This window comes from Aptenodytes patagonicus, chromosome 4 (genome assembly GCF_965638725.1).
Source record: "Aptenodytes patagonicus chromosome 4, bAptPat1.pri.cur, whole genome shotgun sequence".
Classification (NCBI taxonomy): domain Eukaryota; kingdom Metazoa; phylum Chordata; class Aves; order Sphenisciformes; family Spheniscidae; genus Aptenodytes; species Aptenodytes patagonicus.
In genome coordinates this window covers 58,344,282-58,371,152 of record NC_134952.1, presented here as the reverse complement: position 1 = coordinate 58,371,152, position 26,871 = coordinate 58,344,282, and the positions used below count along the sequence as shown (strand labels likewise).

The 26,871-nt window shown below is 44.5% G+C and overlaps 1 long non-coding RNA gene across 3 annotated transcripts in view; it reads left to right on the top strand.

The window, feature by feature from the left end:
* LOC143159657 (uncharacterized) overlaps positions 1-26,773 on the top strand; it is a 43,870-nt gene extending 17,097 nt beyond the window's left edge. For 2 of the 3 annotated variants that reach the window (XR_012995197.1, XR_012995199.1), the window contains exons 5-10: positions 848-944; positions 3,410-3,728; positions 6,537-6,698; positions 16,198-16,270; positions 24,306-24,382; positions 26,713-26,773. This is a non-coding gene — a long non-coding RNA (uncharacterized LOC143159657). The remainder of the gene's footprint in view (positions 1-847; positions 945-3,409; positions 3,729-6,536; positions 6,699-16,197; positions 16,271-24,305; positions 24,383-26,712) is intronic. The other variant, XR_012995198.1, reaches the window with a different exon arrangement.
* The last annotated feature ends 98 nt before the right edge of the window (positions 26,774-26,871 follow it).

Genomic DNA, 26,871 nt, shown 5'->3' with positions numbered 1-26,871 from the left:
AAATAGAAATAAGGTGTTGTACTACTGTACAGTTTTTTTTCCCAGCTAAGCTTTTTCAGTCAGCAAAAGCGTAAATAATGTAAAATGTGATGTCACTTGAGGAAAAAAAAAGAATTGCTGATCCTCTTTGTCATGTTCTGTAATGGCAATACCACTAAACAGCATTAGAGATTTAAATATGTTGGTATATCTCAGGACATGACTTGCTTCCAACTTATTCTGGAACAGAAATACAGAAATTTTGATTTCAGTTGTTTTTAATTTTGCTGTCTGTGAATAAGTCTTTCTGTCACCCAGTGTAGGTGTTTTTTTAGTGCCTACAGGGTACTCAGTATTGGTATTTATGTTAAAGTGCAAGCATTACATGGTTGTACTTTCATGCAGCACTTGCTGTTTCTTTCCCACATGGGAAGACGTGCTGCTTCATTGGTCGTTTGGTTTTATGAAGGTGGCTAGGGGCCTGTGTAAGCAATAGCAGCGTTTTGCCTCAAGAACTGATACTGTTTAGAGGCCAAAATAACAGGCAAAATTCCCCGAGATTTGAGCATATTGTGTTTGGTTAAGATTCCCGAGGAAGGACGTAGTTTGAATGTTGTTTGTGTAGAAATGACTTTGCAACTCTTCTCTGTGCGGCTGACTCGCGCTGGAACCCTAGGTAGACAAGGTATCCCCACCACTGCCTGCCCGTTCTCCTGCCCCAGCCTGCCACCACCGCAGCCAGAAAGACTGATGAGGGTCCTGGTTGTCGTCTTCTACTCAGCTCAACACTGAGGTTGGAAGAATCGGCTTTTTTTTTTTCCCAGCTAAAGTGCCTTCTCAAGGAGTCCCCTGTGTCCTTCTTCCCCAGCAGCAGCCAGCCCATCAAATCGTGAGCTGCGTCCTTCCAACCCTGTTTGGCTGCAGAAGAGAGCCAGCTGCCTTGATACCGTTTTCTCACCGAGCAGGTAAGTGACTGTCGCTGTTACACTTCCCAGCCCCCCTGGGAAGCTGATGAATGAAGCTGTGCTCCTGAGACCTGAACATATAATTTGCAACACACAATTTGTGTCGCATCATACCTAGCTGGAGCTCTAGTTCCTGGAGTACGCAAAATATATCTACAAATAGATCATGTCATGTCAAAAATGAAATGGAAGGTGATAGTAATTGTGGACTATATAATTAGAAAGCAAGAATCAGAATGTCTAATGGCAACACCTGGAATACCTGCGCAAAAAGCTAATCAAAAGTCAATTGGAAATCCAGGGAAGCCTATATACGGCTGTTTCTGCCCCTTTAAAAAACTGCTCAGAATATTGCAAATTACACTTCGATCACACTTCTGCTGGTGTAAACCACATGGAAATCAAGCGTAAGACAATAATCTGACTTTTCAAGAAGGTCACATCCACTTAAATGTACGAAGTTGCACACAGTAGGTTTTTCTAAATGTAGACACCTGCCTATAAAATCATGGTGAATCCAAGTCTAATAAAGTTTGCTTGAGGTTATGGAGTCTAAAAATCTGTCAGAAGTACAGGGGAGGAGGAGGAGGGAGAAGCAGCTTTAGGGCCGTGTAAAAACAAAGCCTTTCTTCTCTCCTTTTAAATATTTCTGCTGAGCCCTGATTGAACATAGGATGAAAAGCCGCTGTCTTGAGATTTGAGGAAAACAAAGGATTTCTGTTTCCACTATCACATTGAAAAGTTCTTTACTGCATGAAAGGTCATCCCTTTTAAACTTCCTCAGACTCGTGGCTTAGGTTTTGGGGGAACACAGCTGCTGGTACCAGAGAAATCTATTGTCAATAGGTTGTGGTATCTGAGAGTAGTCCATGTGGTCAGGAACATTAGCTCTCTATTCTTTATATCAATTTTACATTGTATCTTGGGTAAAATATTTTGAGAATGAGGTTTTGGCTTTTTAAGGTTCTGTGATGGCATAGAAGGGTGGTATGTTTTAAGCCAAACTCTCTGTTATTACATGGTAAGGATGCAGAGTAATGGTCTGAGGTGGTGTACTGAGGCTGGCAGTCATGGTGTCAATATGAGCAACGGGCTTTTCCAGAATCGGACCCTAAGGTTTGATGTTGCTTTTGAGCTGATGTTTTTCTCTATTATCTGGATAGTCAAAAACACCTCTAGCATCCATTAGAGCTTGTCATGACAATTGTTTGAAAAAAAACTTCCAGAAAACATTCTTCTGTCAAAATACAGCATTTTACAAAAACACAAAAGGTTTCATGGAAGTGTGTTCGTTTCAATGAAAATTTCTCAGGGAAAACTTCTCAGGGCTAGACTGGAATTTTTAGGAAAGAAAGAGAAGAGAGAATGACTACCTGGGAAATAGTGTGACCACCTGGGGCACTGGTGACCCCATATACTGTCTAGCCTGGGTGCAGAGATGATTTATGGTGCACGTCTGCCTATCTACCAGCCTCTCCCACTTTCTCTCAGCCTTGTCAGAGGTGTTTTGTTCTGTGAATGGTTCACCATTCTCTGGTCCAAAGAGTTACTCTGCAGACCAGTGGTTAGATTCCTGGTATCCACCATAGAGGACAGAGGCCAAAGTCCCAGTAGGGATAAAGGCAGGACAATGACTTGAAACTCAGCTTTTCCGCTTGTAAGCAAGCAAGTTGGCCGCCTGGCTATTAGCGTCCTGTGGTGGATATGTCCAAATGTCCCTCTTAACTTTTTCACTTTTAAAAACATTTCCCTTTGATACTGGAATGAAAGTCAGCTCTGAAATTGGGCTTTCCCCCCTGTCTCTGAAACGAAATTGTTGTATTCCTGACATTACTTCTCAAGTACATTGTCCACCAAGTAAAACAAAAATGAAACAGGCTGTAGTCCAGTAGATGCTAGATTCAGTCACGCACAGTTTATATGCAGACCTTACTAGCGGTCAGGGTGAAGGTTTTATGTGTTTGCGTGAGCAGAGGGGGAAATCATGCCTGCCCAGGAGTACCTTCATTTGTGCTCACGTGCTCTTCTCCGCAGTTTGAAGATGGTGCAGGCTGTTCTATGAGGAGTAGCTGCTATTGTGGTGTTTGTAGTAAAACCAAAAGTTGAATTTTGAAGACAGGAAAGAGAGGGTTGAAGTCAATGCCAGGTTCTGGCTGCTGCTATGTTTGAGTTGTGTAGCATGCTAATGAAAATAATGTTATAATTAACAATGCATAGGTGTGATTTCACCCACATTTTCAGGCCAGGAACACCCTCTTGTACTCTCACTCCATTATGTATCAAAGCGGAGGGGAGCATGACTGTGGTCTACTTCCTCCTTGCGTCATTTCATGCTATTTGTTTTTTTAAAGCAGGTGGGCAGAGATGAGCAGGCTTCTTGCGCCCCGCTGTTGTTAAGAGGCTGCTCTACAGACAGCTCATACAGGAGCTGTGATCTCTGCTTTTTCCTCTCCTTCTTCCCTCAGGACCCTTCATGGCCAACTGCAGCCTGTCCTGCAGGAAGTATTTCCAAGAGAGTCAGATATCACTGACATCTTCATGATAAACCACTTAAACTCAGAATCGAAGACTCGCCTTTAGACGTTTCCATTGAAGTTGTTTTCAAAGAAAAATATGAAGAGGCAAACTCTGCTCTCCCTGATGTGCGTATAAATCTGGTGCAACTCTACTGAAGTCAAGAGCTAAAACCAAAATAAGGCCTGGAAATTTTATCTTCTGGCTCAGAAAACAAGAGTCAACAAAGGGCCTGCTTTGTCGTTGAGGAAAGCCAAGTCAACACCAAAGGTACATATTAATTTGCTAATTTGATTTAGGACTTGACTAGTGAGGCAAGGTGACCCCCTAAAGCGTTGACTGAAGTCAACTTGAGCTGTTCTTAAAATTATATGAAATACTATCGAAGACAGACATTGCTCTACCTGCAGAAGGGAGCAGCTTTGGAATGTATTATTACTGCAGTGACTGGGCAGCCTAGTCCCAGAGTGTGATGCAAGTACGATGGGTGCTGAAAAAAACAGAGAATTAGGACAAGTTTTGTCCCAGATACTTTTCCATGCAGGGGAGCCATATAAACTTCAGGCTTCAGTTCACAATTACAGTACTTGTAGGACATCTTTATTCTGTGTCCAGATGTCCAAGCCTAGCAACATGCAGACCTTCCAAGTGTCTAGTCTTGGAAAGCTCAACCATCAAAGAAGGGCATCTTACCAAATGTCCCAGTCTGAATGACAGTCTGTCCTCAAAACCTGTTTGCTCAACCTGCGTGATGAAGTGGAGGGAACTATTCGCACAGGCAAGTTGCTTGAATGGCTTTGGAATGGAAATGAAAAACTGCCATCTTGCGCATTGGGTGGTTGAAGCTACGGGTGAACTAATATGCCAGATTTCCTATTGTAACGCCACATATCAGATATGACCCTGTTTAGGGGGGATAATACAGGAGAGAATTTTTTTTTATTTACAAATTATTTCTCTGTAGCAGCTGTAGGAATTTGAACACAACGATATAAGGTTTTTATATAGTCAAAATAAGAAAAAGAAAATCTATAGGATTAATGTGTTCTAACTAAAAATCTCCAATAATTTATTATTATATTAAAATATTTTAAACTAAATTGGTTATAATATTTTTATGAAAGGCTAGTTTGTGAAGGCAGTAGTTTCCTACCATGTGCAATAAAAAGCATTTCACATGCATGAAAAACTAGTGTACCAAATTTCAGGCTATAAATAAGGCAATTGTAAAATGTAAATGCTTAGAAACACTAGCAAAATTCAGCCAACAAAGCAGGGATCAGAAATTTATACCCTCGTTACTGGTAATTACAGTCACATTCTTTACTGAACTGTATTCCCAGCCAACACATAAAAGTGTCCTGATGCATTACCTGCTTAGAACTAAGTCACCCCTAGCACACATGTGCCAGAAAGCGAATCTGCAGCTATGTGGCCATGTTAGCACATGGAGCTCTGCATGCGCTGCTGTAAATGTATCTGTCTACCTTTTAAGCAAAGTAGCTGAAAGCCCCTCAGGGTGTTCTTCCGAAATGTAAATTCACTGACTTGGAGACCTCAGCATAAAATCGCTGCTTTTAGTGTATGGCAGTTTAACACTCTCCTTTCCATAAGAAAGTGAGGAAAAAGAAATGCAGTCCCGTGGCTGTTTTTATGTACATTCAGCATTTGTCTTTTTTCTTATTCTTTGACAAAATAAAAGCAGTTTGGGCATCTATAAAAGTAGCCTTTTTTTCTTTTTTTTCCCCCCAGAAATAAGCAATAAATTCTTAATGCCCTTGTGACAGATCAATCTCAACCTGTCAATAATTCATATTTGATACTTCCACTGTTTAAGTCAAGAAGGAATTGTGAGGAAAGATGAGCCTTCTTTTGGGTTCAGATTGACACCTCCTGCCAAGAGTGTTAGTATGCCTAAGAAAAAAAAATAGCACACACATGGGAGCTTAAATTCATTAGTGGTGGTCTTGCAAGTATTTTGACAATACTGCATGAATCACATGCTTTTTCTTTGAATGGTGTGCACGCACACTCGATTAATGTGTCTTAAAAAGTCCAACTAACTGTAGATTCAGACACATAAAAATACCCATCCAGAGTGAAGGTACCCACATATTTGACTTCAGTGGAACTGTTGCAGTTCCTTCATATCTGAAAATCAGACCCTTTTCAATGTAGAGTGGGGTGCCAAGGGCTATCTGTCCAGTTCTGAGGCCACTAGGCTGTAGCCATGAAGCAAGACCAAAACACAGGTGCCCTTGGGAAGAGAGCTTGTTGACTGGAAGACTGCTGTGACTTGAGCACCTTCTTCAAGAGTCAGTCATTCAAGTCTTAAATTATTTTTGTAGTAAGGTTGTGTTCTTGATGGGACAGCAAGCCCAGGACATGTTACACAAGACAGTTAGGAAGAAGATAATACCTACCCCAGAGCAATCAGATGAGCTGAAGTCCTCACTACTGCTAGCCAAATTCTGGATGCTTTCAATTTGGAAAACGGGGTATCTAGGAGAAATCACAGAAGTCAGGACCCAAAAGTTTTGCTCATGATCTTTCTAAGCACTTTAAGACTTAAAAAGTAAGCATTAAGAACATATAGTGCATTTAAAGATCTCTGCACACCTTTCTCGGGTGAATAGACCCCCTGTCCTAGCAGTGTTTTTCAACTTTTTCCAGTTTGAACATACCTAAACATTCTCCAGTGGACGGGCAGACACCCTGGGTAGCAGGTGTAAGTTTCCTTACAAAAGGCTTCCTTTTCTCAGTTACTTTTTTCATCCTATTGGAAGTAGTTAATGGAAAAACACCAGTCTTAATGCATTTCAATAAGCTGATTCTCTTTGGGATCTTTGAAGGGCAATGCTAAAAGAATCTTGAGTTTTAAAGCATAGTGACACTCTATGTAAAAATGTTCTCCGGGTTTCTTGTATATGTTGGTAGTGATGTAAACAGTCAGCTTTCTTCCATTTAGAAGTTAAAATACTACTTTTCCTTGTCCAGTGCTCCAAATTCGGCTGAGCTCCGATGGTCACAAGTCTGTTCTTTTTATTTTTCATCACCATCTTTTTTTTTTTTTTTCAGATGAAGTAAACTATTTCATCCACTTGCCAGTTAATATTGGTTGCCTCCTGTCCTAAGTGCTGTACAAACACAGTGGAAGAAATGGTCCCTTCCCTGAAGGTCTTCCCTGATGATCTAAAACCCGAAGGAGCTGATGGAGATGTACTAAAACAGGTCTTGCAGGTCAGTGGTGTTGTCATTTTGGCTGGTGGGGCTGATGGAAAAAGTTAGCAGAAAATTTCATTGATAATGCACAGATTGAAAAAGTTTATTCCGTGCCAGATCAGAGATGTATACAGAAGCCAGGGAGACCTTCCTCACAATACGCTAAGGGAACAGGTCACACTCGTCGTGTTCTCAGGGTTGTGTATGAACTGCCTCACAAAGCTTAAAGGGTATATCATAAGGCTAGAGAAAGGGTGCAGTCCTGCTTACCCCCCAGGGAATAGGTAAGAGGAAAGCCACCTGAGCCCTCCAGTTATATCATGCATTCTTCCTGATGTGCAGTAGTCTTAATTTTTCTGGGCCAGTGTGGTCCTGCAACTGTCTTCCCTGAATTAATCACAGCTGGTTTCTCAACCCAAGCAAACTCTTGTGGAAACTTGCTTCTCTCTCCTGTGAATGCATGAAAGAAAGAAAGTGTTATTTTTTTTCACATAGTCACATTTCAGATTAGAGCTAGATGATATAAGCACAAGACACATCATTAACTAGGGGAATCTGTTAATACCCGTAATCAATAAACGGGTACAGGACTGTTTCTTGTATTACAGTCACAAAACGATGCATAGTGTTTGCTAACTGCTGTTCGCTTCTAAATACTGCATGTTACTCGCTCATTAATTACTGCCACAGTTTGCAGGAATTATTCCATAATTAATTGGCCTCTAAAACACTCTGCTGTATCTCTTTCACATTTGGGAAGTGCTACTCAACATCCTATTTTTCATACAAGTTTTTCATACAAGCTTTGCCAACGCTCTTTGAACATGTCATCTTGGCAGATAAAACCATGACTTAGGAATGGCTACAAGAAATGAAATAGTGTGAAAAGTTTTAGAAGCAATGAAATATCGCTACTAAATGTAAAATTAATGTGGCATTCCTACATCATGAAATCCTTCCTACCAAACTATAAACCAGGCAATTCTGTAAAAAGTTTGAATGCAGACTACTTAATAATTTATGTAGTAATTCAGGAATTGGTTCAAGTCTTAGAAAGACTAATTTATTTGAATCCATTTGAACAATACAACTGACATAATGGCGTAAATAATAACGTATACAAACCCAGCATCCTTCACTAGCATGGATCCCAAAGTAAAGCATCAGTTGTGGAAATGAAGCCACCACTTCAGGCACCTGTGCCAGCTATATTATAGACCCAGTCTTCCCCACTGCCTCCGGTGAGCCATTTATGAACCGTGGGGATTCAGCGTCACAGACAAGTGAGCCAGTCTCTGTTAGGAAACAAGTATCTTCTCTACAGAGAGTTGCAGAGAGAGAGGGGCAGGCAGAGATGTAATTATTTATGTGGCACATAGCTCTTTATGATCTCTAATGACTGAAAATACTGGGAATGATTTTAAGTCTCATTTGAAAAAGCATCACAAATAGTAAATAGCACAATCCGCGCTTCACAGGGCTCAGTTTTCAAGAGCCAATCTTATAGCGCCAGTCCACGCAGCGCTCAACATGCAGGGCTCCTGGAAAATCTGGACATTTATTTAGGTGCTTACATGGGAGCAGAAATCCTCTGAAAATCTAGTCCCAGCTGCAGGGGGTGCAAGGCCTTTGGGAAATTCCAACCAGTAGCAAGATTGTAAAGCAAGAGATCACACAACAGCCTTGGAGTAAAGCAGTATTATGCACTGTTAATCCACACCCGCTATCCAGCCAAAATAAATAAAATAAAAGCTCTTAGTGCATTACGCTAATGCAAAGCCCAAGATAATACTGGGGACGTTCTCCCATGAGCCAGAATGCCTGTTCAGCTGAGGTTGTGAGCACTGACGACCATGGCACGACCAAGCACACTGAGGAAGAAGTGTCAGGGACAGAAAGGGAGGCAGAACAGGAAAAGTTTCCTGCAGGCCAGAGGATGGTGTCACCCCATCTGTCAGAACCACACGCGCCACAAGTTAATAACTCCTCCCTGCTCTGTGCTGGTAATGACATCCGTGATAACCTGCCTATTGCCTGCTCTGGCAAATACCTTCTTGCACAATCAAAACAACTAAACGGCGTTTCATTTTCCTGTACCTTTCTCCCTAAAAATCCTCTGTCATGAAGCTTTTGAGCTGCTTTGGCTTTGGCTAGATCAAATGGCAAGTCGAGACCTTTGCTTTTCTTCTAAACCCTTTTGGTTTTATCACCTCTGGTCCCCTATCACGGTCTGTTTTGTCTATGCACTGAAGCCATATTCAGAAGGCAAACTCTTCAAGGGGAACAAAATCTTCCCAGGCACAAATCTCTACAGCGCATAGTGATGAGGGTTGCAAAGTGCTTCCTTGAAAATGAGCTCCTAAGTCATCCCTGCTATGTAGTAGACACAGTCGCGGCTTTTTATTAGAGAAAATGATTCTGATCTATATATTCATTTAAAAAAATAGATGGTGGTTGTGGAGATGGAGGAGATCAGTACTGCGGTGGGTCCATTTAGTCGTAACTGAAGATTGATACAATTTGATGTGGTTTGGGTGCCTTGATAAGAGTTGAAGATGAATAGATATGTACAAAATGAAACAAAATCGTAACCATAGCTAGTATGTCATCTTCTTTCTGGACTCAGAAGGAGTAAATGGGTACTGGAACTGAAGGACCAACCTGTAAAGATGGCCTCCCAGAATAAAAAGTGATACACATTACACAGTTAAATATGGCAGAAGATTGTACGGTTGCATGTTCGGCTCCTGTAAATACATCAGTGTACTTTGATCTCCAGGGTTGCTAGGCTGGCTTCCGCTTTTGTTAAATCAGATGCTTTTTTTGATGAATCTGCAGTGGATGTGGTGGGTTGATGAGCAGTACGCTGAGCTAAAACTACTGAGACAAGCAATTGTGGACCATCTAAGCTGAAGAGCATTAACAATTAAGCTTTGGTGGCAGTATTTGATAAAAGAAAGATACATTACCCTAACTTTGCTGAAAGGACTGCTGGCGTTATAGAGTATTGGATGTGACTCTGAGGAGAGTACAAATGTGAACTTGGATTAAATGAGTAAAATGCGAAGGAAGTTAGTATTGAATTAAATATTAAAGTGGTTGAACTGTAGGTTTAGCCTGGAAGTTAGAGACCTGAATCTTTGCATAGTAACAGAAATTTTACCAGCTATTTGGTGAATGTATCATTGCATATGAACATGTTTGATTAGAAACCAGTGGCCAACAGTGATCCAGAGCACAAAAGAGAACACAGAAATGTACTGAGGAATGCAGAATCGACTGGCCCGTATTAATACCGTGACAGCAAATACAGCTAAGCTATCAAGATAGCGGAAAGGCTTTCTAGCTCTAATACAAATTCCCAAATTGTTTTGGCACTGAAGTCGGAATTGCACAGGCAGACGCATAGGATGACTCTGAACATGATAGGAACGCAAATAGCTGCTTTTGCTGAAACACAGAAATGCTATCCTTAGTACTAAATGGAAAAAACATGATTTGGGGAGACATCAGTAAAAAAGCCAAGTGTTGTCAGGTGAGAAAATGAGGTCAAAGTAAAAGAAATGTACTTTCTTCTAATGTTTAAGGAGGCAGAACCAAAGCTGAGTTTCAAACTGGCAGAAAAAATCGAGGGAGCTAAAATGATGCAGTAATCTGACTGAGACTGCAGCTAAATCAAAGAGGTAGGAATTAATGATCTACCCTGAGGTATAATACACATGGCATAGTTTAGGTGGCCCAGCAGAAGCAGCAAATCAAGCTTAGTGAGAGGTTTGGAATCAGGAAAACTGAAAGGGGGGAAAAAAAAAAAGGATCAATTTATTGCAGAGGGAGAAAAGTTTGTAATAAATGGGAAGCAAGGTATAATGCGAAGTGAATATGTGGGATTAGCTAGATGTATTGTTTTCCCTCTTGAGCAATATGACTGAACACTAATATAGCTTCTATATATGGAAAAAGTAGCAGGGCTTTGCAGGAAGAGCTTTAATGTCTTATCAAAATATGGTTCTCAACCTAGAACTTCAGGTAAAACACTGCAGTTGTCACTCCCCTCACCAAAATGATACCAGGGAGACCCAGTTAGAGCAGCTGGTACACTGTACTTTCCTACCAACACACAACCATCTAAACCAAAAAGCTTTATCTGTCTAATTATCTGCTATGGCTAGTCTAAATGGGACCCCAAACCGTGCAATTAATGTTACTCGATCCTCTTTGTCCTTAGTCTGTTGTATGTTTGTGGCGCTTGAGGACAAAAATGATTTTAAGTTGAATGGGGAAGTAATCCATTCCCTTCACTGATGTATGTTAATGCTGTTAGAGCGTACACAGATGATACCATATTCTATTTGATCTACCTGACTTCATCTCAAGTGTTTTAAAGGATGGTCATAGCCAGTGGAGGAAAACATCAAACAAGAAGCTTTAATTGAGATGAGAGTACGACTGAAGGGAAGATGCGGGTTAAAATTGTTGATGCTTTTTACAGATTATAGGAACTGAATCATCTATTCCCTTTCCTCCTACCACCAAATCAAACAATGTACAACTAGAACCAAGAGAACTGTCCTTTTGAGATAGAAAAGCATGTGGTCATTAATATATAGCTTATGTTTTCTATGCTGTCTCAAGGCACGTACCCACTTTTTCCTGGGTCATAACCAGCCGCAACCACGAGACTGATAGCTTCCTAATGAAATGGAAGCATTACGATATCTGACTTTTATCGCTATTAGTGAGCCAACAGACTTCCCTGCTCGCTAGGTCTATTTCAGAGCCTACAAGATAAATCCTTTTGGGTAAAAAGCACTGGAGGAATTAAGTGGTATTAGAGATGTGTGTGTGTATGCAGATCCCAATGTATTCTAAGGCTTTTCCTAACAATTTAAAAAACCCTTTTAAAAGATACACCCAAATGATGTACAAAAATGATCTCCAGAAATCCCTTGTTGGGCAGTCTTTAATAGTACCTCTTACGGCAATTCCTCTTCCAAGACAGGGGCTGCAAGAGGTGTTAGAAACTTGGTTGCCTTTGACTTCGATGTGTTTAGACTTTCCAGCAATGCAAGAGGTAACGCTTTTTCCCTAGTACAACACACGTACAGTACTAGGCACTTCTGTTTGGAGAGATCTGAATGCATTATCCTTAACGAAGAGAGAAAAGGTGAGAGTTTCAGCCCTTTTGCTCCTTTACACCAGATAAAAAGGAAAGAATAAATTAAAGCCACCCTCAGTATCCTGTATCCAGCTGACAGAGGTTGCTGGAAGCACGGCAGAGGCCAGCTGTGAGGGTCCCGTTTTCCCTGTGGCAGGTATTGGCAGGGACAGGGCTTGGAGCGGCAAGGAAAGGAAAAAGGCACAAGTCTGGGGAGGATAACCTTGGGATGTTCATGAAGACTGTAGGACTTTCTTAATTACATCACTGACTTCTCCAGCGCCCCAAATCAGGGTGACCTAAAGCTCTAGGACAGCTTCTCACCCTGGAGTAACTCTGATTTTTGTCTTTTTAATTACATTATTGGCATAATGGATAATCAATTAGAATCACATAAAATAGGGAGGAAACATCCAGGAATTTAAGTTACTTAGAGGAAAGGAAGATTTAATAAATATAACAATAAATGTGAAATTTAAAGTATAATATTTTTTTGATTCAATAAGTGGAAACATAGCAAGGAGAAGCAAATGTTGGAAATGTAATCCTGAAAACTCTTGACTTGTTGAATGATATCTTAATGAATTGTGAAAACCTAAAAACTACAGAGAAAATAAACAGCAAACAGAGAAAATTCAATTGAACCAGAGGAAATTGTTAAAATAGGAAAAATAGTTCTTAGAGGTATTTTCCTGGGACCGGACTACTTTCTCTGACCAGCATATATTTCTGCCTGTTGTCTCTTTCGCTCCCTTTCTCCCTCCTAAATGTTGTGAAGAATGCGTCAGGGTCAATGGAGAACGCACTGTGGTTGTACATGAATGGGTTGTGAAACTTACTGAAGAGCTGGTGTACAGGCTGGGCTAGAGTAATTGCAATAATTATACATTACTATTAACATATTTATTCATCTTGGTGGCAAGATTTACTTTGAGGGAAACGTTAGCAGGTGGTTGATGGGGGAAGAAAGTAAGGCTTGCGTACTAGAGATTCCTGGAGACAGATAATACGGTCAATCTTTCTTACAGCTGGAGCAAACTCTTCCACAGTGGCAGACAGAGTGATCTTGTGTGTCTGCTAGACAGAAGGAAGACCAGTGAGTCAAGTCATGTCCACCTTTCCCTCCCAAGGCAATACTCATTTTCTCTCCTTCCATAAGTATCTCTAATCCATCCCAGCTGCGTCTGCCTTTTAAATCCTTCTTCAAAATCCACTTTTTACTGCGATGCTTGAAGAAAACACCTTGCCAGAGGTACCTAGCTTGATTGGTAATTGAGGAGAGATGATTTTGTTTATAGTTAAAGAGATCGTACATAAACCAGACCTAGTAATAACTAAAACTACTTTGATTCACAACTACCCCATTGTGCATAGTTGCTGTGAACATATGACTGTACTACTATTACTCGCGTCTTTTCCAGTCTTCCCCTTTTCATTGCCTCTCACCTTTGCTAATCGTATTGCTTCTTAAATTAAGTCTGCTGTAAATCTGATCAGTATTTGAGTTTTGAGTCTTCTCTGGATCAGTCTTGGATTGCGCTTCAGGAACCTGTCGTTTCCCTGCACACTCTCTCTTACAGCGTCTGATGCATCGGCCTCCTCATTGCGAATGGATCATTTGGGCACTATGGGTTGGACTCATCTCACCCGACTTTACCTTTTAACATATGAATCTGAGTTAAGGGAGACAGATAAGAATCTTTAAGATGCCATTCAGACCTATCTGCGACCTGTACTCTAAAGCGGATTATGTTATTGACAGCTCAAGTTTGGGCTCCCCCAGGACCACTGTGCAAGCGAACAGCCATTGTACATATGTAAATGTACATATGTATATGCATGTATTCATTCTGAAGTCTACCCTGGAAAGCAAAAATCATTTGGAAACTTCCAGTGTTTTGTTAGGAAAAACAAATAGCTTTTTTTGAGTCGGATCAAACGCAGAGGAAGGTCAGGTGAACTAACGGTGCTGAAGTGATTGCTGTGGGGTGCCGTGGCCAAGGAAGAATATCAGCCAAAGCGAACAGTGAACTCTATTCTGGAGGCTTAGCATGGGTGTATTTAAGCATGGGGTGCATATATTATCTGTAGACTCATATGTCACACTGGAACGAGCAGGATGCAGACAGATACTTGAAATACAGATTTGATTAACAATAGAAATGAAAGATGTGTAACCCTAAAATCCCTAAATATAAAAGGACATTTATCACGGCTGCAGCAGGAAGTGAACCACAGGAATGTAGATAGAATTATACACAGTGATGAATTTCATATGGTAGGAAAATGTGGGAGCTTAGTACCCCTGTCAATGTGTGAAAACATACATTCCTTAAAGGTCCATTTCTTTTACGTACTCTACAGGTCTGCTGCGACCACATTGTTTTACAGTCACAGCATGGCACGAACAGGAAGCTCGAGTGTTCCTGTTTCATTGAACTTTCTCTTTTGTCCACAGTCTGCAGCGGATTTGGCAGTGGTGGGTTTTAGCAGCTGAGATTCTCCAGACAGGGGAAGGAATAATGGGGGGAGCAACAAAAAGCTCATTCTGAGACTGACTTTAACAAAGAGAAAGGCTAAAAAGCTCCAATCATTAAAGTCAAAATATTTAGAAGTGTTCCCAAAGGATACATTTAATTTCTGATTCAGAACAAGACTAATGTACCACTCAACCTACAAGTTTACATGAGACTTAAATGATACGCAGTAGGAACTCTCTCCAAAGAGATACAAAGCTCTAAAACTTGTGGCATGAATTGAATGGTATGTGAAGACATTCGTATTTTTGAGGTAAACATCATTGGTGTTCTCGGTACCTTGCGTTTAAAGATGCAAAAACAATACCTATTTTAGGCGACTATTTATTCACTCATACTAGTGCCTTTACAATAACACAGACATTTAAAGAATCGTAAGATAACACCTGCAATTTGTCTAGAAGTACTAAAAGAAAACAATGTATTGTTAAACAAAACGATCAGTGTCTGAGGTCTTTGATAACTGTAAAAACAACACCCTTTCACAGGCAGCACTATTAAATAATTTTTAATTTGCAGTAATAGTGGGGTTCAGGTTCTCTAACGATCCCGTGAAAACATCCACAAAAATATTGAGAGAACATTTATTTTGTGGCAATACTAATCCTAGGTGACAGACAGTGTTCTCAAGGCTTTTTTTGTTGACAAAGACAACAATAATACTTCCTCATAAATAGCTGTATAATGACTACAATCTGCAAACTCCAAAGTCATTAAAAAAATCTACATTCAGAGAACACAGTCCTCACTCTTCCTGAAAGACAGTTTCCTTATTATGACTTTTTCCATTTTGATTGAGCCAGATGCCAACAAATTTCTTTTGGGGTCTATTCTTTAAAAACTGAGAGCAAATTATTAGGAGAAGCCAGCAGCAAAGTAACAAGAGAGTGCGGTTTGCTATAACAAACTTGAGAAATAATTACCAGACCCTTTATGCATCTTTACTTTCTCCATGGTTTTGCTACTGAAGAGCAGGATCGTCATTTCTATGCAGATGCCGGGGCACAGCTCCTTACTCGTAACGGGACTTGGTTCAGCACCGCTGCGATGGGGAGTGCGGATTCACACCATCTTAATATGCCAACCAGCAATCCCTGGGACTGCAGAAGACTGGCACAGCCTCGGGATTAATCTCGAATGGCATCATTTTGCCCTCAGGACATGAACTACTGCTGACCTCTCGTAGGTCTGACCTACGTCTTGTGATCAGGGCCAAGAAATAAACATCAGTCTCGAATTAGCATTCTTCAGTGTCACAACCCCATTAGAACTGGCATAAACAAAATCAAGAAGCAATACTTTCCCCTTCCCACCTCCCAGCTTCCTCCTAGGATGGCTGTGGCCATAAAGCAAAGATCATTAAAGAGGACTTTTGTATTAATGATTGAGTGTACATTACAGTAATCAGATAATGGCTATATTAGCTTTCATTAGAGGTCTCAAGAAACCCATCTTTGCTATGCATGATAAACTAATTTTTTCTAAATACTTTGACAGCATTGTTGATTAAAGCCTTAATGTTCACTTTATCTATAAGGGCAGTTGTTTTGTGGTCAGTTTATTACTTTGTGTAACAGCAAACCTGAATATTAAATGGGCTTGAGAGGTGTTAAGGAAAACTCTGCATACTGAGTGATCTCTACCCTAAAGTGTTTGTATAGCTTTTTATATATATATATATATATTTACATACAGTCCAGGTATAAAAGAAATAACCCTGTTACTTGATCTCAATTATCAGCTAAAATGTCTCAGGCCATTGAGTACCAAGAGTAATAAAATAATAACATTAATCAACAATGGGCATTTCTGTCATCCTGCTTAGGGTAACGCTTTGCAACTTGGAATCAAGCGGATCCAGTGGAGGAGGGATAACAGAGAGAATTTCAAGACCGAAGGTATATTGGTCCTTGTTCGACTGCTTGATAATATCTCCTGGTCTGCCTATAGTATGTTTTAACAAGATCTCTGTACTCAGGGCCTTGTTTCTTCCGTCCCGCAGATGCAGTGTAAAGCAGGTGTGCGTTTGCTCAAGGGGGCTAAAGTTACACCCAGAAAGGGTTGAAGCAGTAACTGAAACGTAATCGTCATTCAGAACACGTAGTAAGGTGTGCAGGGAATCGGCTGGCACGCCAGCGAGTGAGTGAGAGGTGAGAGGGCTTTCTCTGGGGGCTCATCTAGGCGGCGCAGCACTGGCTGCCATAATAACAGCTCTCTTGCTGGCAGGAGAGAGCAGCTTAAAGTATTTGTGTGACTGCACATTTGGATGGGACTGCACACGTGTGAGAAAGGATAGCTATCTTGTTGAAACAAGGAAGTTTGCTTATGTCCCTTGTGGCGCCTTCTGTGTTTTGTTCTGCCCTGATTTTCCTGTTAAATAAATTTCCTGCTCACAATACAGTTTATCCATATTTCTTCCACTGCTCTTGCCAGCTTTTTTTTTTGTTTGCTTTTCAATGTGTTCATTCTTGTCCTTCCCAAGTCCAGTAGCTCACATTTGGTCGCTGTTCTTGGGATGTAATGTATTCTTCTGACCACCCATTGGCATCTGGGGTATCATTTCCCTTTCCCAACATCCTCTTTCTTGAACGTCTGGGGCCACAGCTGTAAGTAGGTGAATGTGGAAAAGCATTCAGGGAACTGGGGTGACAGTCATAAACTGATGGAAACTGGTATTACCTAAACCTCAGCAGTTACCTTTTCTGTGAGACGATACCTGCTGCTGAATGTCCCGCCTTACAAAGGAGGTGCTTAGTTGCAGTCATCTAGATGACAGACGCTGTGCTGTCAGCATCCAGCTACTTGTAGCATCTTTTAAACCACCTGATGTGTGGAGCAGCCAGCTGGCCTCCACACCCCTATTAGTCTGTGGATACCTCTGAAATCAGAGAAAGAAACAGGTTCTGGGGACATCGATAGAGGATCAACAGTACTTCTCTGGGATCATCCGTCAGCCCCGCACCGTGCAGCGTGCAGAGTCCTGTTTTTATGCCTTCTGACAGTAAAGCCGAGGGCTGGTTAACATGACCTCAGGACACAGTAAGGAAAATGACCATCCACTGCCTGCTGGTGCTTATTGCAAGTCAGAATGATGGCCTGTGGAAGCATACGAGTGCTTCTGGCACTGAGACCGTCTTTGAGTCATGATTGATTGTCATTCCTCCCAATGAAGCCTTAACCATAAATAATAGTATTGCATGAAATCAAGTATTTGAAAAACATAAGCTTATTCCAGATGAGCCTGAATCTTTAACAGTGAAAACGTGACAACAGATGAGGGGAGCAAAGCATTTACAAAACTGGATAGTAAAATATACATGTGCCTTTTGTCAGTGTGAGAACTGAGATGATAACAGAATCTCTGGCTGTTTCAACGAGAAGGTGACCAAAGCTATGCAACATCACAACTACAGAGAAAAGACTTTTCTCTAGAGAAAAATCTCACTCAAATTCCCTTCCTATAGAAATCACCTGAAGCAGATACTACTTTTTCTTTTGTTGTTTTATGAGGTAGTAAAAAAGTTGGGTTTACTTACTATTTTGGCTTCAGATGCTTTTCCAGTCCAACAGAGCCTGGAATACCTTGATGTAGCTATCCTGGGCATCCCAGGGCCAAAGTCAGGGCTCAGTCAATAGTGGTATGAGCTTGATTTTTTCATTGGTATAAGCTACCAGAGGTGCTTGATCACAGTGATATGCACATGATGTGAAATGAAAATCTGGCTCAAGATAACTGTCATTCAGCTGAAGCTGGTCTTAAATTGACAAAACTCTGCTTTCTAATGAAATCCTTACTCTCCCTGATTCATTAAATGTGAAAATGGAATTCCCTCATCAAAAACTTAAGTATGGAGGTAAAGCAAAATCCGTCGCTGCCAAGACGAGTACCAAAACTCAGGAAGCAGCCAAGCCAAGGGGGTAGAAACCTCCAGAATCTTTGCAAAGGTCACAAACTGAAGTGCTCAAAAGCTAGGAGGTGCCCGAGCTGAGTTTATCCATGCAATCCTTACTTTACCAGCTTGATACATACACCTGATCAGGCTCCTAATTGCCTGATCGCATACTAATCTTCCCACAGGATTTTTTCCTCATTTAGTCCGTGGTCCCTTTTCAGCATCAGTCTTTTCCTTCACAAAGTTGCCCCAACTCCACACATCCATATCCCAAAATTTCTACAGGTTCTCTCTGTGGTACCTGTGTACTTCTCGAACATCAGTGAGTCTGTCTCCACGCTCTGGAAGCGGGATCATCTTTGTTTTGATAACTTGATAAAAGAGATCACTAAACTTGAATGCTCTGCGGCAGATGCTTGCCTTTTGCTGTTGTCAAATCACTTAGCATTTTCAGTGCAGGGAATGTGTTTACAGAGGGAATCTTTTTCAAAGATCAGCCAAAAAGAGGCACTTCAGAGAATTTTTCCTTGCTGCACTTCTAACAATTCTCTTATGTGTGAACTAAGATTTTTTTCTTATAGCTCAGAAATTTGTGCAGTTTAGCCAATTGAGGTATGTTCACGATGATCAAATTTCAAACTTTTGCTTCTAAGTGCAAAGGCATTAGAGCTCCTTAGAAAAGTAGTTCTTAAATAGTTATTATTTTAGCACAGAAAATGTGTTTGTTAAGAGTGAAGCCTAGAAACCAGCTGAATGGTTTTAGAGACTGCATACCTCTCAAACAGGGAACTTTTAGTCCAAAGAGGTGAAACTTGTCAAATTGAGAAGTATCTGAAAATAGGGCTTGAAAATAAAAAAAAAAAAAAAGCTGTCAGGCATCCTGAACTAGAGGCAGTGATACAAACCTTTCTCACAGGGTTTTTTGGGACATGCAAGCCCCAAAAGAACACACACACTTTCTGAGTAGCTGCCCCGGAGGAGCGTTTGTGCCATGCTGCTTGACAAAAACAGAATACAACCCCCTTAGCACCGAGGAGCCCTAAAGCTGATTAGGTGAACAAGCCCACGCTTGCTGTGTACTGGCCAGGGAGTGCTTATTCTAAACCCCCTTGTTAGCTGCTGGCATGACATTTCTGGCATGTCATTTAGATTCATACAGTATTCGCAGGATAAAAGCCACTCCAGCCCCCCTCCAATAAAGGGCAGTTTTTTAAGAACCAGAAAGAAATGAAACTATGGCACCGACGCATGGGCCGTCATTCACGGAGGAGAGACATCTGGAGATACTGAGGTGGTCTAAACAAACCCAGGTGTTTTAGTATCTAGCTCTTTGGACCTGAGTTTCAGAGCTCTTGGTCTGTGTCCCACGAGGATCCCAACATCGAGGGTATGAGGATCGCTGTGGGTCTTCTTTTTCCCGGGCACTGCTGTTTCTCAGCTGGCAGCGTCCCATCGAACGCAGTGCTGCGACGTTGACTTGCATCAGCGATGGATCGAGCCCTCTGGGAGTCGGCATAATTGGAGATTGGCAACCTAGACTCCTGCCTAGGAAGCAGCAGGAAAGCAGCTGTACTTGAAGCAGAATCAAACCAGATTCAAAGTAATGGGAATATTTAAGCTGTGACAACTTTTAAAAAAATTGCTCTGCTACATTATTTTAGTAAATATTTGTAGGTGTCTGTAATAGGGGGGTAATCACTGCATTTCCTTCCAAACAAAAGCAAGGAGAGCAGTTTTCAGTAATACTGGATGATAAGCAAGGCATTCTAATGGATTATTTTAACCTTATTTTTGCTGGCACATTATGTGTTACAGCAGTTCTCAGGTGTCTTTTCTGCAGCACACAAAAACTAGTTTGTGCCTGGTCTTTTCCTTTACTGATGCAAGAACTCCACAGTAGCTGGCAAGCAGCGAGGTGTCCCTCTTCAGCAGGGAGCTGGGATGGGCTGCACGTGTGGAAAGCCGTGGGGACAGGCATGCAGGAGGTGCTCAGGAGGTGCCTGGCTACAGCTGTGAGAAGGAGGAATGGCACATATGTGCCAGCAGAGAGGTGGGCATCTACAGAGGAAGGAAGGAGGGTGCCTAGTGCTGCTGGAAGTCACAGAGATGAACCGCAGCTCAGAGGGGCTGGGTTCGGTATCATGGCAGCGCAGACAGACAGCTTTCAGGTTAGATTGGAGCCCAGGTCCCAGAGAGTCCATGGAATAATTTGGAGCTCAAAGGATGTTAAAGAGTTATGAGGGATTCCAGGCAACGGGGTGCAGGTGTGCTGTTATTGTTGTGGACAGTGTACGAGACGCTTCCATACGTTTCCATGTATTTCTTGCACCAATGAAATAAAAAATAAATCAGTTTGGGAACTTTGAGAAAGCTCATGCATCTCTCCTTTAATTTACAGCCTGTCCCAGAAGGGGAGGACTGTACATTCAGAATGCCCACAAGACTGGTGCTAGAAGAAAGGCTGTGCCAGAAATGTGTCTCTTCTCGAGGGTGGAAAACAGCTGAGCCACCATTTCCATTTTCGTCAAGGGGTGAGGCACAGAGCTGGGGGCAGGTAAAGGAACGTGCTCCTGAATGAAAACCTACCACTTCCAGTGCAAGGCGGGAGATCTCCCAATGAGAAAGCGAGGGCAGCAGAGGGGAGCAGAGGCCGCTGCTTTTCCAGTCCCCATCTGCAGTTCTTCTGTGGCAGAGGCCTGCGCTCCAAGGGTAGCCTGCTCAGGACGCATGCCGGGAGCACCCAGGGGAGAGCCAGAGTCACAGCGTGTGTGGTCAGGGGCATTTCAGAGCTCCTGACCCCGGCAGAAGGGAACCCAAACGCAGCAGCCGAGAGAGAGTCCAGCCCTGATGGTGGATCCGTGGGCTTTAGGAGCCCAGGAAAACAGCACACGAAAGAGTAATACTATTAGAAAAAAAGACCCAGCTAGCAGTCTGTAATGAACTGCTGCATTCCCCAAGGGCTTGCTTCACCTCCTTTTTCTAATTCTGGCACAATGCTTATAATACTGATGGATCAGGGTAGGTTTACAACGGCCAGTTTGCAGATACGCAGTAGAGCCAGTCACAGAATGAACAGGAACAGAAAGTGAATTTCAGTTTGTTTCTTTTTTTTGCAACTTTCTTTCAGAACAATCTTAATATTTACAAAGGCAGGGCAGCTCCCATGTTCACAATGTTGCAACATACTGCTCTCACTGCATTCCTGCTAAAAATGAAATAGGAATGGTTTCTGGACGAAAAACAGAGCCGGTGATTTTTAACTTTCCATCCCTCCCATCAAAGCACAGATTATGGTGAAAAGGACAATCTGGAATTGCTTTCTTAAGACCCGTCATGAGAAAGTTGTAGTTGGAAGGTTGGCTACCTCACCGATAAACACCTGTACATTTTCCACTCCTCCAGTCTTCCTGGGCTCCCAGGCTCGGAGCAGACTGCAGGATAAAACAGATTCATATCTGAAAACAAAAAAAACCTCTACTGAGCAAAAGGTTTCAGAGAAAACCCATCTGAATTGGATTCCACACTTCTTTCCCAACACCAGAAAAGTGTGCAAGTTTTCCAGGCTGGAGCAGAAAGGTTATATATAGCACTGCAATTTAATTCACATGACAATTAAAAAATACATGAAACGGTCTTCCTTATGCATGAGAAAAGATTATCAGAGTTTTCCCCTTTTCCTCTTTTAGGTTATTAAAAATGTAACTCCTTCAAGAGTAATAAATTAACTCGGAAAGGATTGCTTAAGTGAGACCCGCGTTGTGATTAAAGGAAGTTTGGAGTTCAGGAGGAGTCTGTGTTTGAAAAAAGTCCTCGGTGTTTGGAGTATCGCATATGGCTTTTGACAACTAATTTGGGAGAAAAGTGGTAGGGAATGAACCTCAACAGGAAAAGCGCTTGTTTTTTGTCACTTTGTGACATTACTGAAACATCGTTTCCCCTCATTTGTATTTTTCCCCATAAGTTCATATTAAAATGTATCAAAACAGAAAAGACTTTGAAAAAGGCAGCAGAACTGTCATAAGGGATGACGCTAGCTAGTCAGGAGGTTATGCTTTATTATGCAAATACATGTTTGGGGGTATTTTAAAATGCATATTGTGTGGTTAGAGGCAGATTGTTAGTTTGATAAACTGTACCGGTTCCAAATAAAGCGTACCAATCCATAACGTAAATACCAGTGGTGCGACTTCTTGGAGACCTGCGAGCTACCCGCTCGACCATAACTGTCCCTCTTCTGTACCAACTGGTCTCACTCGGTGGAGTATTAACCGCGAGGCTGCTGGTCCTCGCCAAATCCCACTGCCGAAATCCACCTCTTCTTACTGCTCCTGGGAAAAGGTTCCTGCGGCACTCTCCCGCGGGTAATTCCCTACTGTTGAGCACCCCGAGCTTGAATGCAGACTGGAGCAGAAGGAAATAAAACTTCAGTCTGCGAATAAAGCCTTCATTTACTTACATATAAAGCCAATGAAATGGTACAACTTTCCCTTCTTTTTCTGTAATTTACAACTGGCTAAAATGATTTCCCTGGCAGAAACATCAATTTCTTAACTGCTTAGCGCCCACGCTGGCTGCACCAGGCTGCAGCAACGTCTCTGTAAGTGCCAGTGCTCGCTCTGGAGGTACCAAGAGGAGCTGGATGAAGAACTTGCGATGCATAATTTATTCAGTGAATATAGGCCCTTTTTTGTGCTTGCAAGAACTCCGGGGAAGGCAGGTGGGTTTGGTTGGGTTTTTTTACACTTAGTTGTTGAAATTCTTTAAGGAACTGCTGTGTGTTTGCATGCAACATCTGTATGTCAGTGGCTTGTTGAGAGAAGCGTTTTGAATGTTGGCAGTTCAGGTGTGGGGTATGTGCGGCCTGCACGGGCAGGTGCCACGCACCTCCTGGTCTCTGGCACGAACGTCCTCGCAGGCAAACGGCAAATGTTCGGAAAGCGCTTCCAGCGGTTGCCGAGACGCTTGTGTAACATCCACGATTCAGCTGGCTCCATCTCGCCCAAATACGCCTGAAATCTGCAGCACCTCACACGCCTGCAAAAATAATAGTAGTGGGGGGGCGGCAGTCATTAGGGATACACAAACGCGCTTGAAAAATTAAATGTCGCGTGGCCGTGCGCTAACTTGCGCGCCGACCTCCTGCTCCAGCCTGCCGGCGGGTAACGCCGCGGCCGGGCCGGGCGAGGCGGGGGGACCCCCGCTCGCCCCCGCAAACTTCCCGGGGCACAAACTTTCCCGGCAGTTCCCCGCCCGCCCGCGGGGAGGGTGAAAGGGCGAAGCGAGCGGGGCGGGGCGGCGCGGCGCGGCGGGGCTCGCCCTCCCTCCCGCCCCCTCCCCTCTGCGGCGCGGCGCGGCTCCGCCCCCGCCGGCAGCCCCGCACCGGGCGGCCGCCGGCCGCAGCGCCCCGCCGCGCCGGGCAGAGCCGCGCCGCGGGGAGGAGGGGGGCGGCGGCGGCCCCCCGCGCTGCGCCCCGCCGCGGCCCGTGCGCGCCTCTCGGCGGCGGCGGCACCGCCAGGCGCTCGGCGGCGGGTGTCCGCATCCCTGCGTCCTCCCCGCGCGCTCCCTCACCTCGGCGGCGATCGCCCCGCCGCCGCCGCCGCCGCCTCCCGCCCGCCCCCGCCCTCCCCTCCCCCGCACCGCCACACGCACGCACGCACACACGCACTCCCGGCGCTGTGTGCGAGGGCGGGCGCCGGGAGACGGGCGGCGAGCAGCGCGCCGGCAGCGGAGACCACCGCGCACACACACACTCCCTCTGTGCCTGCTCCTTCCTCGCCCCCCGCCGCCTCCCCTGCTCCCCCCCCCCCCCCCTCCTCCTCCTCCTCCTCCTCCTTTCTCTGCGACGAGAGAGAGAGGGAGAGGGGGGAAAAAAGCCACTTACAGGTATTTGTTCAGTGGATCGGCGGCTTCATTTATCCCCCCCGCCCCCCCACCCTCCCCACCGCCCCTCGCAGTTTGTTTACAAGTATCAAAGTTGTAATTGAGGAGCTGCCAAGGCACATCTGGATATTTTTCTTCTTCTTCTTCTTCTTTGTGTTAGGGACTGATGTGCAACTAATTAAAGGCAGACAGGCTGGTAGCGTCTGCACACTCAAGCCCCCCCAAATAAAGAGCCTGGTAAGTGACTGGTTTGCTTTTTTCCCCCCTCTCCTTTCCCCCCTTATCCGTCGTGGGTTGTTTTTGGGGGGTTTTGCGGTTTTTTTTTTTAGGGGGGGTGGGTTTTCTTTTTTTTAATTTTGTGGTTTTGTCGGGTTTGGTTTTGTTTTTGTTTTTTTTTTTTTGTTCTTGTCCTGTGGGATCGTAAAAGTAGATTAATGCTAGACTTGGGCAATAAAAGGCGCCGCTATATTAATTTATTAATTAATCTGCACCCGCCCCTCCTCCTGAATGTTAAGTATGACCTTTGATCTCTGTCTTTGGCAGAGCAGACATGCAATATTGAACATGTACGGTCACATTTAGCTTAAGCAGGGACAGAATCGCGAAGCCCGGCTAGCAATTTCTATTTATTTATTTCATTCGTGGAAATGAGGGCGATAGTTAGGGGAGGGGGGAGAAATCAATAACTGCGTCTCGGGTACCCTTTTCATGCTCCGGAGATGCATCGATTAAACAATAATGACCCGGTTGGTGGGCACCATCATTTTCTCGCTCCTGGTGGCAATAAACCCCGAGAGGGGGCTGCGGGGAGAGAAGAGGTAGCCAGCGAGGGAAGCTTTTGTGGAGAGAAGCCACTTTAATGCTGGGGGGAACAGGGCAAGAAAATGCGTATGTCCCTTGACTTCTGGCATAAACGGCTCAACGCTAACGTTTTATTCCTTACCAGATGCGTGGCTTCCCTACACATGGCTGGCAAAACTAGTTTTATTGAGCAGTTCTTATCGAGGGCATGCGGCTAGGTTTTCCTTTCTGGAAACGGGAGAGGGTTGTTGGGGTGGTTTGTTTTTTTTTTTGCTATATGCAAATCCTTCGCATCCCTCCACAAGACGACGCTTAGCCTAGAGCGTTCCGGGGCAGCCTTTGTATTGCCACCAGACCTCTGAAGACAGCGAGAGTCTGGGTTTTTCCCTGACGTGGAAACACAGAGGTGGCTCCTGCGGGGTCGGGGTCTTTTTTTCCGATGGAAAGACGCCCGCCGGTCCCTAATGCAGCCGAGGGTGAGGTTTCTTCTGTAGATTTATGCTCCCTTCATCTGGATTTGTTTACATAAAGCCCGCTTTTTAGTGCACGACGTCGGGAGAAGACGAAGTTTTTGCACTCGGTAGGTTGGGCTGCAAACGGTTCATTAATCTAATTATGATCGTAATTACCGTAATTGATAACCATTTTGAACTAAACATACCGGAGTCTGGAAACTCGACGTAGCCCCACGAGTGTCTCCGAAGTGAACGTTTCTGATCGATAGCCCTACATCAGAAAAAGATGCTGGAAATATCTAAACTATTCAGGTAGAGCATCTGGAAAACAAAGGGGCAGTGTTCGTAAACTGAGGGCTTTTTAAGTTATGTTTATGTTTTGCGTTAGTTCGCGCAGGCTGCCATAACGTCCCTTCCTCATTGCCATAAACTAAAATACCCCCCCTTCACCTCCCGGGGGGGCCGGTGGGAGATAAAACGAGCACCGTGCCCTTGCCCCCCTCCTAAACTTTGCTAACCCTGAAGCAGAAAGCCATCTTTCCCCGCCGAGGGCTAGTTCAGCAGGTACAGCGACGCGCCCTCCCGAGCGTTCCCGGGTTTTCCCTCCCGCGAAGCCCCCCCTGCCCCGCGGCGCCCGCAGAGGGGCTGTCCCCGTGTCGGTGTGCGCGTCCCCCCCAGCCCTCCCTGCGCAGCCCCCGGCGGCGGTGGCGGGGAATCCTCCCGAGAGGTTGGGATAAATACTCCGTCTTTAGTACAGCTGCAGGCGCCGGGATCACAAGCTGTGAAATTGCCTGCCTTAAGTATTTCCCCCCCCGCCCCCCAACCTAGCCCCGCTTTCCCCCGCGGCCCGCAGGCAGCCCCCCCCCGCGGCGGGGGGGGCCGGGGGGGCCGGTGCCGCCGCGACCAGCGCCCGGCGGAGCCAGCTGTGCCGGCAGGCAGCTAATGACCGCCGGGCGCAGAAGGACACCGTGGCAGCTGGCGGCTCCCTCCCCCCGCCTCCCTCTTTTTTTTTTTTTATTCCTTTTAATTTTTTTTTTATTCCCCTTTTTTCCCCTGCCTTTTCATTTTCCCCGGTGGAGATGGTAGGTGGGCAGCTCCCGCTCCCCGTGCCGTGTTCCCCCCCGCTCCCCCCCCCGCGGCTCCGCCGGCGTGTCCCGGGACCGGGCTCGTTTCGCCGGGCCGCCCCCCTCAAGCCCTCTGCCCGCGGGTACGGCGGCGTGTGCCCCCCCCCCCCCCCCCGGGTGGCCGTTGGCGGCCGTTAGCGCCCCCCGCGCGCGCGCACCCCCTCGGAAACGACTTTCTGTGTTTCAGCTGCGGCAGCTCCCGTGAGGATGCAGGAGGAGCGGCTGCCCGGCCAGGCACCGACCGCGGGAATGCGCCCGGAGGAGGAGGATTAAGCGACCCCCCCCGCCCCGTCCCTCTCCCCCCGGCCCCCCACCCCCCCGCCCCGTCCCTCCCCGCCGTCCCCCC